The 6,488-nt window shown below is 57.4% G+C and overlaps 1 protein-coding gene across 1 annotated transcript in view; it reads left to right on the forward strand.

The window, feature by feature from the left end:
• Positions 1 to 1,636: 1,636 nt before the first annotated feature.
• Positions 1,637 to 6,488, forward strand: part of SLC7A3 (solute carrier family 7 member 3) — a 15,259-nt gene continuing 10,407 nt past the window's right edge. Inside the window, exon 1 of the mRNA XM_024203770.2 lies at positions 1,637 to 1,705. The gene's annotated coding sequence lies outside the window, so the exon portion shown is untranslated. The remainder of the gene's footprint in view (positions 1,706 to 6,488) is intronic.

A 6,488-nucleotide genomic window follows, 5' to 3' on the forward strand; every position in this document is an offset into this window, starting at 1 on the left:
GGGACAGGTCCATCAAGGGCTAATAGCCGGGGTCAGGGATGCAATCCCAAGGTCTGGGTGTCCCTAAGCCTCTGACTGCCAGAAGCTGGGGTTGGACCACGGGATGACTGCCCTGTTCTGATCATTCCTTCTGAAGCACCTGGCACTGGCCACTCTTGGATGACAGGACACGGGGCTAGATGGACCATGGGTCTGACCCAGTCTGGGCGCTGTGATGTTGGTAAAGATGTGCAGTGCTTGCGCTCTTGCTGCTGTAAGGGGCTCACAGGGCCAAACTGCACGGAAGGAGCGGGGGCAGAGGTGAGGCGCAGGGGCAGCCCCGGTGAGTGCAGGGCAGCACACAAAGGACTGACAAGGCAGCCCTGCTGGAGTAGGGCAAAGGGGACTCCGGGCACCATTCTCATTCCTTGCTCTGCAGAGGGAAGCAGGAGGCGAGTGAAGCAGGAATGCCACAGCCCTTCAGTCACACTCCCAGCCTCCCCCCCCGCACAGCTCTGCCAATGTCCCTCAGTCCCAGTGTGTAGCAGCCACGCCAGTCCTGCCCTCTCAGCCCCCTAGTGCTCTTTTGAGCCTGGGGCTGGCACTGAGCTCTTGGTCCGGGCTTGCAAAATGATAGTTGTCATGGCCCTGAAAAGTCACCTTGGGGCTAGCTTCACCAGAACCAGCAAGCCCCCTAATCAGAGAGGCAGTTCCTACCAGAAACACGGCAGAGCTGTGCGGCTGATGCAGGCTCCATCCCTGGGGCTGCGTTACAGGACAGGACAGGAGAAGTTCAGGCAAGAGCTGGTTAAGCATCAAGACACGCCAAGCTGGGATGGTGCCATGTTCGGCTGGGGCTGGGTGTTTTGGATGCAGGCAATTCCCCGCTCCTACCTAGAGCTGGCTGCAGAGCTCTGGGCGTGCCCGTGCTAGGTCTCCACTCCAGTCAGTGCTTCTGGGGCCTGGAGTGAAACCCACCACCATCATCACAGCCTAACGCAGAGAGACGCCAACGGAGCCCCCCTCCCCCATTCATCCAGGCTTTACCTGCAGCCCCCAGGAGGTTTGTGGGTGGCAAATCTCAGGGTGCAGCACATTCCAGAGAGGGCAGGAAAACCACAGACTCTGCAGGAAGTGGAGGGAGGTGCAGGCAGAGGTGCTTTGGCAGCAGCAGCGACCCAGCCCCACCTGCTCCCATGGCACTTCCAGGCATCCACTTCTGGAGTATTTGGCAGGGCTGTCAAGGGATAAATAATCGCCCCTTTGAAGTGGAGATGCCACTGGCCTAGGTCCAGCTCCTGCTGCTGCTCCTGTGGAGGAGTCGCAAAGGTCTTTACAGGTCAAATACAATTTCTCAAGCAACTCCCAGGCAAGTTCTCATCTGGGAGCTCCCCAACAGGTGGGTGCGATCGGCCTGCACACACCCCTTCCCTAGTTCTGCAGGACCTGACTCCCAACTCCCTGGCTTGAGTGGGGCGAAGGGATTTCCTTACACCCCCCGCCTGCCCCCCATGGTCAGCTACTTACAAGCAGCGTTGCTGATTTAGTCATTTGCCAACTAGATCTAGGGGCTTGAACATTTTTCTAGCCCTGCGTGGGGGGGCGGGGCGGAGGAGGGGCGGGGCGTGGCTCGTTGGCCCCGCCCCTCCCACCCCTGGTAAAAACGCGGCAGCTTCTCGCGCCCCCCATTCATAGTTCCGGAGCTGGCACGGGCGGGACCCGCGTGGTGAGTGGGGCGGGGCGGGACCCGCGTGGGGCCGGTGCGGGGCTGCCCCGCCGCTGCTCTGCCCCCGCTCCGGGCTGCCGGCGGCGATCGCGCAAGCGGGGCCCGCGGTTACATCAGCCGGGCCGGGGCGAGGTGCGGGGCGGGCGCGGGGGCCGCGGGGCCCGGCCGGGGGGGGGGCGGGGGGGGGGGGGGGGGGGGCCGGGCCGGTCCCGGGTCCGGTCCCGGTCCGGTCCGGTCCCGGAGCCAGGAGGCGCCGGGCGAGTCTCGGGGCCTGCGGGGCGGGGGGGACCCGCGTGTGCGGTTCCTGGTTCCGGCTTCGGGCTCGTGAGCTGCGAGTTCGCCGCGGGCTCGCTGGGACCGAGCCCCCTTGGCGCGGAAAGTTCTCCGGAGGGCGGCGTGGAAATCCCCCGCGAGGCTCCGCGCCCAGCGGCCGGTGCTGGGGAGGCTCCTGCCCGCGCTCAAGTGTCGGTGCCGGATCCCGCCCGCCCGGGCCCTTCCCTTCCTCTGGCGAGAGCGGGGCCGGCGCTGCGCGGCTCCCCGGCCGGGGGGCCCCGGGGGCCCGGCTCTGGGGGTGCAGCCGCACGGCTAGAAATCCGCCTCCCTTGACGAGCGGCTCCGTAGCAAAGCGCCAGCGAAGTCCCTGCGAACTAACACGTCCCACAGTGACTCGTTTGTCCTGCTCCGAGCCCCACGCACGGAAATGCAAGTGCGAGTTTAGAGCCCAGCTGGTGTGTTTGATAATTGTAGGGTCAAATGAGCGAGTAGCCGTGTGCTGTGACACTCTGATTGTCTGCTCCGGCCGTTTCTAAGTGAGGTGTGATTTGGGGTACACAAGACAGAGCCCACCCCTGGAAGGGGCACGAGCCACGGTAGCTTCTCCCTCTTCCTAGAAAAAGAAAAGGCCAGGCATCAAATCCCTTGCACTGGCTTGACACCGACTGAGGCATGTGAGCCCTGCCATGCCTGGATTCCCTGGCTGCCCCCAAGTCCCGCTCAGGCACCGGAGGGGTTGCCAGAGAGCATCACACATTCGAAAGGAGCCAGAACTGACGTGGGCATTGGACTGGGGAACTGTGCTCATTTATTGCTGTTACCAGGGAAAAACTAGACTCATAAGAAAATCCCCGATAGCAACAAGCATCCAAGGACGGGGGCTTGTGGGGGCCCGGCTGCAACTGGGGACCAAGAGGCGAACAGCTGGGTGTGAGCAAAGCTTGGCCCCCTTTCTCACCCTCCAGTGTTGGCTCCTGGCTTTGTCCCCTGCGGCCGACATGCCTCTGCACAGAGTAGCCTTTGGCACTGCGCTAAGCAGCCTGCTCCAGGCTGGCCCTGCCTGCCTGCCTGTTGGTCCATGAATCCCTGTGGAGCGTCACTCGCTCCCTAACCTCTGCCTTGGGTTGAGCTCACCGTGGTGTTGCGTTCAGCAAGACTTCCACACAGGCAGTTCTGTCAGGCGCTCTGACAAGGTGGCACCTCAGGCAGTCATGGGTGTCGAGCAAACACTGAAAACTTCCGGGGGGTCTTAGGGGTCGGGACAGTGTCTGCCATGTCGGTTTCCCTCGGCTGACTTTCTGGCAGTGCGGTACCAAACCTGCGTGGCAATGAGGACCAGGAATGCTCGTCTGGAGGAGTGCGGCTGGCGATGGTGCGTATGAGCACGGCTCTCGCTCCTGTCTGTTGCTGCCGGATCATGTGCTCGCTCGCTCCAGGCCGCCCCTTTCCGAATGCGACTGGGCTGGGCTGTGTAGGACTTCAGAGGAGACCGGCCGCGCCTGTTTGGTTTGGCTGTGGAACCTTGGGGGCATTGAGGCAGCAGGAGGCGCAAACTGGGCCATCTCCCTTCCTCCCCCCAGGGAAAGGAAATTGTCTGTTTTCTGTGGACAGGAACGAGACTTTGAAGGATCAGCTGAAATATGCTGAAGTGATCACACTGGATTTGTAGCCTTTTCAAATCGGCAACATTGCATGGGATGCTTCCAGTCTGTGCCACTGACCCCTTCGCAGGGCGGGGGAGCCGGGGGCCATGGGCATTGCCACACACCCCACAGCTGTTGTGTCAGTAACCGCTTCAGAGCAGCTCCCTGCTAAGTACTCTTCACAACTGAACGCTTTGGGGCCAGTAGCTTGAGTAAGTTAAAATCTCGGTCTCTAAAATATGCTTCCATCACTGCTGAGCTTTGCCTGGGTGCTGGTTTATCTGGAGGCTCGTTATGAATGGCACAGTTCACAGGAGCGCCTCTCGCCTGCTTTGATTCTCTCCCCTCCTGCTGTTTGTCTCTGGCTCTTCAGAGCGTGGAGACGGTGGCTCACACCCGCTGTGCAGCACTTACTGCTCACTCATCAGCGCTGCCAACGTTCACATCTTGCACTCCAATTTAGCACTGAAGCTACTGACTTGCCTCTCAAAACACACCTAGGCATACCCAGACCTCTGATGCTCTCCCAGCTGCTCTCTCCTCCAAATGCTGGCACCCTGAAGAATGGCGTGTGCTTCTCCGCTGCCTAGCCCCCTGGGGAGAGAACTTGGGGTCCCAGTTGGCAGGCAGCTGTTTCTCATGGGGGGGTTTAATAGCTCTTTAAAGCCCACCTGTCTTTATTCAGACCGATGTTGCCCAGCTTTGGCAGACTAGCTAGAAACGTGTATGCCGTGGCCAACTGAGTTTTGCTAGAGGAAGGTTGTGTGTGTCGCTTGAAATGCTTCTGTTTTACAGTGTTAGGCTGGAGTCTGCCGGGTATGTTTTGCATGGGCTTATAAAGCTTCCTATTAGACCATGCTAAGGCCTCCTAAGCCGCTTAGCCTTACTGTTGCAGTGTTGTCATTGCCTAGTTCCTGTGGACAGCACGAGGGTGGAGAATGTTTTTCTGTGTGGTTTAATTCTACGGGGCTGTCGTGTTCCTACCCTAAGCAGGTTCTACTTGAGTCCTGTGCAGTACCTGGCAGATCTGTGCCGTCTTGATGACTGCAGCTGGTAGGCTCCACATGGCAACAGCCAATTGGTTTCTTGGGCAGTGAATTTTGGAAGGTTGGAGCTGAGGTTTGTTTCGTGTCTGACTCAGGTGGCTGTTTGAGAAATGTGGATGGCAGCTCATGGAGGCTGAAAATAGATAAACCCAGAAGTGAATGTAAAATAATACAAACCAAGTTACTGGGTAATTAAATAGGGCTAATGCTTCCCATTTTGGTGGAGGTCAGGGCGACCAGATGTCCTGAGATTTGGGGCTTTTTCTTATTCAGGTGACTATTACCTCTCATCTGTCATGATTTTTCACACTTTCTATCTGGTCCCCCTAGTGGCAGCTAACGGCCGGTGTGCCTGGGATGGCAGTCTGAACTGAACTTGGTTGCAATTGCCGCTGCCACCATTTTCTGTTCTATCCCATCTCAGCTTTACGCGTGAGTTACTGATCTCTGGCGTCATGCTGATCGCCTGGCTCGCTGGACCTGCTTCTGAATGGCTAAGGGCAAAGCTTTTCAACGGCCACGATGGAATTGAGAATTCTTCCCGTGCAATGGCGCTGATTGTGGAGTTTTACGGCTATCGCTCATATCTGTGTTCGCTACTGTACTAGGACGTGAAGTGTCCAGTTTTATCCATGGCCTATCAGTGTTTCTTTTGCGATGAGTATAATACCTCCTGCTTCAGGGCTTCAGCCCACCTCTATTAGGGATTGGGAGACTTTCACGAAGAACAGGTTCTACTGCATTTCCCTACGGCAGGGTTTCTTACCCCTGCCTTCCTCTGAAATATCTGGTATTGGCGACTGGAAACAGGCTACTAGAGTAGATGGACCTGATCCACTCTGGCAGTTCCTGTCTTTTGCAGTTTTCAGACTTCACCGTCCAAGCGTGAGTTCCCTGAAGCACGTAACCAGCTGCGCTTGGAGGTGCAGGAGCTGCCTGCCTGGCACTGCTAGCCGCATGTGTTGGACAACAAGGGGTAGATATGGGCCAGGCCTGAGGTTTGAGTTCAGCTGGGTTCGTTAGCCCCTGTAAGGTGGGTGGTGGTTAGAGTTTAAAATCTAGACAAGCCTCTTCAGCTGCATGGCTCAAATGGCTGCAGTTGTTCATCACTTTCACAGCAATAGAATCACCATTGGGTAGAGGCCAAACATGGACCGTTCAGCTCCAATAGCAATTGCTGCCAGAACTGGATCATGATCAAGCAGCTGCTTAGAGTGGAAATGATTTTGTGATTATAATTCTGGTGGTCACGATCAGCAACTACTGTAATTCCTCATCAGCAATACTTAAACTGACAGTTTGGAAATTGCTGGGGATCTTCTCTGTGTGCCTGCATATTCCAGCGATACCTCCCAAGAAGCAAGTGATCCTACACTCCGAGGGCTGCAATGCTCAGGTGGACGAACAAGCCTGTATGCCCTGGCAGCTGGCTGTCCCCGAATCTTAGCAGGACAGCTCTCTTCATACCCCTGGAGTTCTGTGGAGCGGAATTGGTATGATCTGGTTTGTGCTCTGTTAGAGAGAGCAATCGGTCATCCTGTGTGGCAGCTGAGTAAAAGGCAACTGTGTCTGTTCTCCAAGGCAGAATGGCTAAAGAGTCATGGGAAGTTAGGTTTAAAAAAACCAAAGCAAGCTCTGAGTGTGCTGGTTCATTTAGGGATTAGGTGCAGCCGCACCTAAGGTGCAGTAACCGTCTTCCGGCAGATTGTTGGTCCGTGCTGTAACTCTGGCTACATCTACACTACAGCACTGACCATGTAGCGTAAGCACTTGTGGCGGGAGCTCTCCCAAGCCGCTGGGCGGGAGCTCTCCCAAGCCGCT

The sequence above is a fragment of the Terrapene carolina genome, unplaced genomic scaffold, assembly GCF_002925995.2.
Source record: "Terrapene carolina triunguis isolate 2854851 unplaced genomic scaffold, T_m_triunguis-2.0 Scaffold131, whole genome shotgun sequence".
In the NCBI taxonomy this organism is placed as follows: Eukaryota; Metazoa; Chordata; order Testudines; family Emydidae; genus Terrapene; species Terrapene triunguis.